We start from the raw sequence: 10554 nt of genomic DNA on the forward strand, positions 1-10554 counted from the left end.
AACACGCTAATATTTAAGATACAGTAGTTTGATTGCTCCTAGCTTACTAAATTAAATTTGAGCAGTATTTTTAACTCACCTTCAGAAGTCCATTTAAATCTTGCTTGATCTTATTCTCTCACCCCACCTATAAAAGAAAGCAACAGTTGTCTAGCCCAGATGAGTACAAGCTGCTGTCCTTCATGACAATCCTTTTCTGTACAGCCCCCATGCCTAATGCTGTCTCATGAAAATGCAGATCACCAGCTAAAACCCCACAGAAATGCAAATCTTATTCAAATCTCTGGAGGCAGCTGTCAGATAGTTGAGGAACAGCCAGACCAAGCAGCGCTGCCAAGGAGGGCTGCAGTGCGGGGGGCCTGGGGAGCAGGGAGGGGGCTGCACCAGCACTGCAGGGGTGCTGAGGGTTGTCTGGGGTCTCATCCTGCTTCTCCAGGCTCTTCTGCACGCTCTGCTCGAGTTCCACAGACAAGATCGTTTAGCTCTTAATAAATTATTCACTGGATAAAATCAAGAGAATTTTAGGCTTTCAATTTTATGATAGAAACACAGGGAAAAAAAAATAAATAATTTCCTTATTGACACACTGCTTGTTAGGGAGAAACTGAAACGTGCCTTTAGGATCACAAAGAACCTCTGCTCTCCATTGTCCGTTTGGGATCAGCTCACTGAGACCAGGCGGCTTTGGTCTTAGGGCTACGCTGCTACACAGCGCACAGCCTCCCATTTCCAATCCTACGGAGGTTAATTCAAATCCTCTGAAAACAGGGCTTTAAGGGGAATAAATAACTAACAAGGTGGGCAGATAAGAGCGAGTAATAAAATAACGTGGCTCCTTTCATCCTACAGCGAGTTTCACGATTTATTTACTTGGGGCTAGGCACCCTCCCACACCTGCTGTCAGACTGCACACGGAAGGCTCCAGACCTCGCCTACCCCACCGCCTAACCGCCGCTTCACACAAAAAACTTCAGCCGCGCCCAGGCTGCAGCACCCCCCGTGCAGGAAGGAGCCCCCCGAGGACAGAGGAGCCGCCCCCCCCCCCCCTCAGACACAGTGCCTTGACGGACGGCGGCAGCAGCAACAGGAGGAGGCCGCCGGCAGCCGCCCCCCCCCCACCCCATTACCTCCGCCCCGCGCCGCTCCCGGGTTCAAACTCGCCTCCGCGCCGCCTCCCCAACTCTCGCGAGAGCCGCCGCCGCCTGGCCGCTGAGGAGGGCGGTGCGCGCGCCCGCCGCGACCGTTACGTGAGGCGGGCGGGGCGGCGCCTCTGAGAAGAGGCGCTGAGGGGGCGTAGGGCAGCCTTCCTGTCTGGCGCAGCCTTCCCTTCAGCTCTGGGGAGCTTCCCTAAAACCTCTCCGAGGATAATGCAGTGCTGGTAGCGCAGCTGATTCCTGAACTTCTACCCACGGGTTGGCTGCCTCCCGATGTTGTTTAGTACCTGCTCAGCTTGGTTTTCTCCACCAGGGAGGGATCTCCTAGTGTTAGGTACTCCAAAATGCATAGATGTGAATAATATCCGCCCTGAGCAAACTTCATCAACAAATAACCACTTGTTGATGTGCAGGCCTGAGGCTTTCTTGGGACCCGCACACTGACAGGGAAGCAAGCTTCTCTCTGCTGTTCTTCCCCACCCTAAAAGGAAGCTTGAGTATTCTTAAATTTAACCACTGCTTCAAAGGTTAACTTACTCATCTATGTTTGCACCTTCAGTCAGATCAGTGACTATGGTAGGCTTATTCTCGCATCTGACATAACATCCACGCCAAAAGTCACTGCATAGAAATATACAAATTCTGCCGTGACAGAAATACAACCCTTTTAATGCAAAGTTATATTCAAGCAATAGGCTTTAAGTGGATGCATGGGTAACAATCCTATTTGCAGCAACTAGGACAGAAATAGATGTCTTTAGATAACCGGGGCTTGGAAAATGAGCACATGGCATGAAATAGTATAGAGGAAGCCAACAAAAACAAAACAGCCCAAACCATAGGTTATTCTATACGATACTATTTAATCGAGATGTGTGGGTCTAGCTTTTGTCAATAGAAATGGGATTAATAATTATACAGAGTGCTCCAGACAGGCAAGAATGCCAAGTTGATTAAAACACGGGCAGGAAACAAGAGAATCCTCTGTTCTAATCCTGATTCTGCTGCATTCCCTGAGTGATTAGCCACACCAAATACCCACAGCTCAACCCCCTGGTTTAAAAGCGCAGATAACAGTGACTTAATTAACACATCCATGTAGTTCTCCTGACAGTTACTGAGTACAGCTTCAAAAAAAGTAAAATGCATTGTGAATACTTTATATTAACATGATGACTCCACCAAATTGGTTATCCGTCACTTCATGCTAACCCACAGACCAGGTAAAATAGCTGCGTGCTTCTCCCCCACTTCAGTTCCACTGTTGTGTATTGTAGCTGATATTTAATACATGAAATGCATTAACAAGCTCCATGATATTTTCCCCGGTCAGATTTTTCATTTATGCTTTTCAGACTTAGGAGCCTAGATACAAAATAAAAAAAAATCATTATTGAAACCATTCAATTATTTTCAGAAGTTGTTCTCTTTTCCTTCCTGAATTGGCCCCAACTAGGACACTGTTTTACAGATCACATATACTACTTGTGCATATAAAATACATGCATCTTTTAGTTGCTCATAAGTTACTTGCTACGCACAGTTGTCAAGTAGCATGACTGTTTTGTCAGAATGTTACAAGATTATTCACCAGTGTGATAAAATATTTAATAGCTACATAATACTAGTATTTGCAGCTCAGCTATATACCAGGATTCATTGAAATGTACTTAGCTTGTAGGAAAGTAGATTTTAATTTCAGTGGTTGCAGACGAGCATAGAAAGACAAGGTCATTGAGTTAATCTTCTGTAGTAAATTTGGCTTTATAGAGAAAAATGCTTTTCCCCCACTTAGCTCTGAAAAGACAGTTTCCATGTTTCACGTCAGCTTAGGTTGTCTTTAGTCCCCAGCTTGCCAGTGGAACTATGTATTTTCTTGTAGAAACTTTTCTCCTGCTTATGACTGCAATTGCAGCTATTTTCCCATAGAGATTCTACAAATCCAGGGGTTACTAATGCATTAATGTTTTGTGAGCAAGCAGCTTATATGGTTTTGTTCATTGACAATTGGATAGATGAATTTAATTAAATCTGTACACTGGTGACTGTATGAAACGTAAATGCATGCCTTCTAAGTCTTATCTCTGTTAGCAGGCAAGCATTCTGTGTTAAGCAATGGAGTAATTACAACAATTATATGGCTTTATTCTGTAGAGGAGGCTTGTTGCCTTAATCTACATTAAAGCAAATCACATTCAAAACAACTCTTAATCTTTACCTGCTAATTGCTCAGTGAATCTCGACAGTGTAACATGGGAGCTGACGATTGTTTTGCTCCTGTACTTACCGTCCAAATGCTACAGGAAGCAAGCGAGTTAGAGCAGCCTACTGACAAGCTGATTACTTGCTGCTTAAGTCATTTTGGCTAAACAGATCAAGGGTTAAGTAACTTGTTGGAACACTACAGTTGATTTTTGTTTATTTGTTGACATTTTCCTATTCTTCATTGTTTCAGAACTCAATTTTGTACTAAAGCCATGTTAATATACTTGCTAGTGCAACCTTTAAAAGCCAAATTTTAATCCCTTCCACATTTTTAAGTTGGTATATCACTAAACTGTTCTGCTTTCTTTGACAGGAGGCACTTTCACTTTCAACTAAACAGAATTCATGATCTGTAGATTATTACTGTGAATTCCAAGTACGCTAATACTTAAGTTCTCTTGCAAAGAACTCACTCAGTTCAGTAATTACAGCAACAGATTGAGGGCCAGTAACATACTGTTTCTAATCCTCTCCAACCTATTAGTGGTTGACCTCATCCAAATCACTTCATCTCACTGTTTTAAGCATGTTAGCTAAACAAAAAGGTCTTTTGCATTTTTCTTGCTAATTTCATATTAACTAGCCTTCTGAAACTTCACATGATTGCTTAGGGGAAAAAAAAATCTATCTGGGGTAAGAGTCTCTTTTAAATACACTTTCAGCTACTCTGCTATAAAAAAAGTTTGCCTTTTTTTTTTTCCATTATAAATTTGTCATGTTTTCTGCCATTGCTTGAATGGGCTAAGGGCCTTACTAATAAACTTCTTAGATGTATGTAGTAGACAGGGGTCCAATTATGGAAGTGTGTGTACTTCAACAGATGTATACTTCAGTGGACAAATTCAGAGCCAAGCTGTGGTGGAAATTTACATTATAACTAGACTAGCACCTTATACTCTATTTAACTATTTTATGCTTTTCATCCTTTTGTAAAATACAAGACCAAATCAGATGTTTATTCAAAGCTTTCTAAACCTTTATGGTTAAAATAACAGTTGTAAAATATTGAATCACAAAACTGTTAGAATTTGTAAAAGATAACAAAATAAGTTTTGTAACGTGAGTGTTTGTTTAAACCTAGGAGCTCTAGAAATGGGTCTCATAACAAATATATTAAATTCATAGAATCATTAAGGTTGGAAAAGCCCTCCACGGTCATCTGGTCCAACTGTCCCCCTGCCGTCAATATCACCCACGAAACCGTGTCCTTAAGCACTAGGTCCAGCCTTTCCTTGAACACCCCCACTGTCGGTGACTCCACCACCTCCCTGGGCAACTCCTTCTAATATCTAACTACTCTACCCAAGAAGAAATTTCTCCTGATTTCTAACCTGAAATTGTTTTCCAAAACCATATTTAACAGAACATGGGGTGCACTGTAACTCAAATGAATTTTAAACTTTCTTTTTGAAGTGGTATCTAAAGAGGTCTCTTAAACTTCACATCCAATATCAGTTTAGATACCCATTATGATCAATCTGTAATTTAACACTGATCCAAAATCTTCATTATTTTTTCCATGTTATTAACACTAGTTGATATAATTTCCTGTTAAATCATTACAATGATATTTAGCTAACTCAGTATTTAGGTATTATTCTGCTCATCACGAGAAATACAGTTTGATAACAGCATCACGTAAGCATCAAAATTCACATTTCACATATAAGAATACACATATATCATCATTAGCATTATTAATCATGTATTTCTAATCTAGCCAAAATTATAGTTTACCCATCTTTGAAATGTCTTTCAGAATTCACAAGAAACAGAAGATGCATATCCCCTTGGCTTGTTACCCAGCTGTTGCGTATCACCAGCACCACCTTGTGGGTATCTCACTTAATTACTGTTTGCTTGTACAGCTTGCAGTCCCCGCGCAGGTGGGACAGCACTCAGTTGTTGCTACTTAGAAGTCTCCTTTGTGATAATCAAAGACCAAGTATAATGAGAAACAGGTAATAACTATTAAATGTTAAGACAAATTTATTTAATGAAACTTCAATTTAATTAAAATGAATTTAATTCAAATTAAATTACATGATTAAACGTTTTCAATACATTTTGGACAGGATTTATAGCACTGTTACTGTGCATTTCAAATGAAATGGAATATACCATTTAATCAGCTTTCCAAGCTGGAAATCATTAGCTTCTTTGCTGTCAAAACCAATTTAGCTTTCACCTGAAGCCCTTTTCAGGCTTACTATAAAACACCTTCATTTTTCCCCAAATGTATGTCAGACTAGGAGTTTTGTATAAGTGAATGGGGAAAACAAGCATAAACTAACCAAATTGTTGTTGGTGTGTTTTTTTTTTCCTATTTATTTAACTGTTCTTGTTAATTATGGATAATGTTAATTTAGGTTAATCTTTAACTATAGTTCATTGTTTTAATTTTCTTATTTGATTAAAATTTTTCATCGTTGTTAAGTAGTATTTGAAATTTTTAGAAGATTATATTGAGTTTCTTGTTAAGGTATACTATACATCCATTTATCATTTAGTGTGTGCTTTCTGAAAGTGCTAATTAAGAGATATATGACTGGCAAATGTTGTAAAAATAAAAATAATTAGCTAATGGTAAGCTTTAAGAGCTATAATTCAATGCTTAAAGGTAATATAATGAAAAACTCAAACTGAGTTGTTTCTTGAAGGAATTCATCAAAGTTAAAAACACAACCACATATGCATAAAAGTGGTGTTATACACAACATAATATAGGAATAGTTTGTGGTCATTTTACATAGGAATGCACAAACCACAATCAGTAACATTATCAGTGATTGAGTTTCATTACTCTATAACCAACTAAAACTTGAAATTCCAGAATACTAAGTAAGTATCAGCACTGTTAAACATTCCTATTTCAGTAAGCTTAAGTGTGTTTATCCTAGGCTGTAACAGGGAAGACAAATAAATTGAGCTGTACTTTATTTCACTTTTATTTTTCCCATTTTTAAGATTGCTTTTAACTAACTTTTGATTTAGAGTAATTTCTTGTGATTTTACTTTCAGTGCTTATCCCTGTGTCTGCCCCTCTTAAAAAGTAAAAGCAGTTAAACACTTTAAGGTGGAACTAACGGATGTGTTTTTATACTGTTTAGGATCAAGTGGTCTTGTTCTCAGTGTGGAAGCATATAATGTTATGTGAGACCGCATGAACTGGACAAAACCTGATGTTCTTAAAGTTAATCCCTCTAATAGCATCTGATACCTGACTGTTTACATTGAGAATTATCAGACTGAAAAGTTACTAGTTTTAAGGGGCTTTAAGGCATGTCATACAGTATCTAAATTTCTTTTCAGCTGCCTGCTCCCTACCAGTTTACAAGCATGTCATCAACCACAGCAACTCAATAGCTTCATTCTGTGACTGGCAGGCTGAAAATGATTTGACCTGTAAAAGTCTTGACAGCAAACCGCTAAAAGATGTTTTTAAGACTTCTGAAGGTTTGTAAATTTTTTGTGATCCAACACCCCACCCATCCCCATCCCCAGAATTGTTTTCTCAGTTTATTTGCTTTTGAAAACAGAGGAGAAGTAGAAGTAGGGGAATGAGTAGTATTGAATCAAATGTGATAATTTAGAAAGATGAAACGGAAGATTCTAATCACTTGAATGTGTCCTTTGTATACTTGCTTAGCCCAGTAACATTCTGGGACTTTTAGTCCTAATTTCTTTACTATGTAATTACAGTAATTGATAGCTTTAATGGAAAATCAACAGCATAACCCTAGTTTTAATTCCAAAATCATAAATAATATTTCTGCTCTACCTTAATATACAGAACTGCTTAATCTTACAAGTTTAGAGTGCAAAATTTCACAAAATGTTTCAGTGAAAATGGACTGCAATAATATTTTCTGCTCTGTGTTTATGATTATAGTGTCTTTAACAATATAATAAATCTTCTTACCCAAATTCCATTGATGAATAGCTTGAAAGGTTAGCACAAATGGAAAAACTTCCTGTGTCATGTAGTGTGAAGCAGTGCATCTGGTTTCATGAAGTTTTACTTCAGCCAAAATTAGTCTAGATGTGCTATTCAAACTCAGGTAAATTCACGTTGTTTTTTAGGGCCAAACATAGCTCTTCAGAAAACTAATATCACTTTATATAGCAATTACAATGACATGCTAAAACGCCAATTTTTATATATATATATGTATGTTTTTGATACAAGTCACAACTCAGGCTCTGTTCCCTAAAAGTACTAGTTTGAAATTGGGTGGAAGAAGATAGAATATCTCAGCAGTAATGACACAAATGCTTCCTTCAGCTAAAAGTAGAAACGCAAGCAGTTCTCAGCACTGAGACACTTTTTACTCCAACTATGTAGCCTTCCTTTTGGGGATTACCTCAGTATTAGGAAAAGAGGAGAATGGTCACATTACTCAGCCCTCAATCAATACCAATGAGTCTGCCCCATTGTGGAATGTCGTTAAGATATAACTACATAATACAAACTGGGGGGGTGCTATTCTCTGTCAGTTCAGTATGATGGAAAGGAGTTCTACTTGAAAGACACTCAGTAATGAAGATTAAGGTGGTAGGGAAGCTAAAACATAACTTAGATCAGCTGTTTTTTCCCCTATTGCATTCATTTAACTTAGTCATTCACCTGGGTTCTCCTGTAATCTTTATCAGGATATTGTACTTTGTGTAGCTAAACTATATTCATGTGTTATTCATATAATATATACATATATTTAACATAAAGTATGAATTAGTAGATATTGTTATGTATGTGTTCATTAAATAGCCATTTCTTCATGATTGTAGCAGTGGAAATAGCTAACCTCTGTTAAGAATTTGAGGTAAAGTGATCTGTTTTTAAGTGTTAACAGATTTTTTTTTTCACACTGATCATATCCAAAGAATAGTAAACTGTGCAGTAAACAATGTTTTTTTTTTTTTTTTTAACCTGTGGTTATATGTGTTATATGTCTATGTAATGTCTTGGGACCTTTTAAGTTGTGTGCTGACCTTAGCAGCTGGGATCTGGCTTTGGTTTAAATGATACTATCTGGTAGGACTTTAACAATATCTCCAAAAATAGCTATTTAAGAAGATGGTCCTGATTAACTAATGTACCACTGGATGTCACTGTCTTTCTCCAAGTGCAAAGCTTTTTTTTTTTTTTTTTTTTGTTAATACTATGATAAAGTACTAAGGTAGGCAGTTACTGGTTTTGACTCTTTGAATAAGCCAGGCTCCTGAACTGGAGCTTACCTGTCTCCATTTCTTATATGGGTAATTTAGCTAGAATGTGAGTACCATTTGGTTTCAATGTCTGCTGAAAAATTGTGTTTTATCATGAATATATTTTTGCATATGTTGAGTTCACAATGAGGTTTGCATTCATCCTGTTTACCTAAAATTTTAGTATCTCTTAGTATCTTCTTTTTCATCACCTGTCTCAGACTATTTAAATAAACTGTTTTTATGGCAGGTCTGCCTCTACAATTAATTTTATTCTGTTATTCAGGGTTGAATGGTGGAAATACTGTTTTCTGCCCATGTGCTGTTGTGCTGCTCAGTTTTCTATAACTTCAGAGGAAAGTTTCTCTTAGTAAAATCCTGCATAGACAGCTTATGAATAGAAATGAAGTTAAATCTTGTTTGTTGTTCTGTTAATTCAAATACGTAGCTTACTGGGTCATAAGAAAGAATTGCCACCTGAAGTCCAGTTTAAATGTTATAGAAACAGAAGTAATCATGAAGGAAGCATCGAAAGTGCCATTATTTTGCTGCACAGTGTATATTATCTGTGATAGACGCCGAAACAGATGTGCTTTCCTCAACTTACAGTGAAGCTGGGACTTGGGACTTCAAGCAGAAGATAGTTTGTCCTCCCATGCTCCTCAGCTATGAAAATACAACAATGTGAATTAGTAGAACTGGTACCATTTCTTGAACCCACTTAATTCCATTTGACTCTCTGATAGGTTTCACAATTGTTTTAGTTGTAGTTTCCCTTCTGTGTAGCTCTTTAATCTTGTAAGCTTTCTTGAAACCCCCCTTAGCACCTAACCAGCTTTTAACCTGCATTTTGAATGCATATATTTAAGAAAATATGTTTGATAAAGGCACTTCAGATTATGTTCATATTCTCTGGTCTACAGCCAAGATGTTCCATCTGTCCACAGCGTTGGTTTTTGATTTTTCTTTTGGATGCTGTTAAATGCTGACAGCCACAGATACAAAGTCATGTGATTTACATGTGCAACAAAATTCATCAACCTGCATTTCCTCTATCTTTATTTTACGGTGTCTTATAAGCTTTCTCTCTTGGACTGTGCTCTTGTTCAGCTCTTGAGCTAACTGCTGGTTTTCTCCAGGAATGCCAGGTACTTTCTCTTCCAACGCTTGGCTTGTTATCATGGTACGTGCAGACTTTTTCTCGCTGGTCTGCCAGCTGTGGTTATAGTCCATAGTTATAGTCAATAGGTTTGGTGAGGGAAGTACAGATGCTAGTGCTGTGGTTCTGTGAACTATGTAATTGGGCATAAATCAGTGCTGCAATTGAAGAACTTCGTCACTTTTTTCCTGTCCCTGACTGCTTGATTCTTTGACAATACTAATAAAAGCATTTCTATAACTTTTCAGTGAAATGATTTACAATGATTTTAAAACTAATCCAGCCTGAAGTGATAATCTTAAGTGTCATGTTCTGTGCAACTTTAATGACTCCTGCTTTCTGATTAAATGACTCATTGGAAAGGTCCCAGTCCTTGTTAAGGCCTTTTAAACTGTACCTTCACTGCTCTATCATTTAGACTTAATTAATTGACTCATAGGAATTTAGGACAGCATAGTGCAGATGGTGGTACTTCACATGAAATATTTCCATATTAACTTATTGGACAATTTTCCTTTGATTTTTTTGTATTCTAATCATGTTTTGTGTGAATTCAGGCTTCAGCAATGGAAGCTTAAAGGGCTTCCATATAGGGTTTGTATTCTCTGTTAATCCATGATGTGTGGAATAACTTCTCTGAGCCGTTATGCTGTGTTTTGTGAATTGACTTGCAAGTATTTTGTGTGAGCTGAGTAATGTTATATTTAGTGTGGCATAGTAGAAAGCTACGTTGTGCTATGACCTTGAAGTTGTTATGAAATCAAACTA

General features: G+C 37.7%; 1 protein-coding gene and 1 long non-coding RNA gene across 8 annotated transcripts in view; one reads left to right on the forward strand and one right to left on the reverse strand.

Annotated features, from left to right (window-relative positions):
- SPDL1 (spindle apparatus coiled-coil protein 1) overlaps positions 1 to 5241 on the reverse strand; it is a 27378-nt gene extending 22137 nt beyond the window's left edge. For 2 of the 7 annotated variants that reach the window (XR_007163561.2, XR_007163563.2), the window contains exons 1-2: positions 1128 to 1369; positions 80 to 127 (exon numbers count right to left, since the gene is read on the reverse strand). The gene's annotated coding sequence lies outside the window, so the exon portion shown is untranslated. Of the gene's footprint in view, positions 1 to 79; positions 128 to 615; positions 870 to 894; positions 984 to 1127; positions 1370 to 5156 lie in introns of those variants that run through there. The other 5 variants (XR_001206043.3, XR_007163562.2, XR_010824882.1 and 2 more) reach the window with 5 other exon arrangements.
- On the forward strand, positions 1362 to 9203 carry LOC106034399 (uncharacterized). The gene is made up of 3 exons (XR_007163565.2): positions 1362 to 1488; positions 5179 to 5380; positions 6732 to 9203. It is a non-coding gene; the product is annotated as an uncharacterized lncRNA (long non-coding RNA).
- Positions 9204 to 10554: the final 1351 nt, after the last annotated feature.

Source organism: Anser cygnoides, chromosome 14, assembly GCF_040182565.1.
Source record: "Anser cygnoides isolate HZ-2024a breed goose chromosome 14, Taihu_goose_T2T_genome, whole genome shotgun sequence".
In the NCBI taxonomy this organism is placed as follows: domain Eukaryota; kingdom Metazoa; phylum Chordata; class Aves; order Anseriformes; family Anatidae; genus Anser; species Anser cygnoides.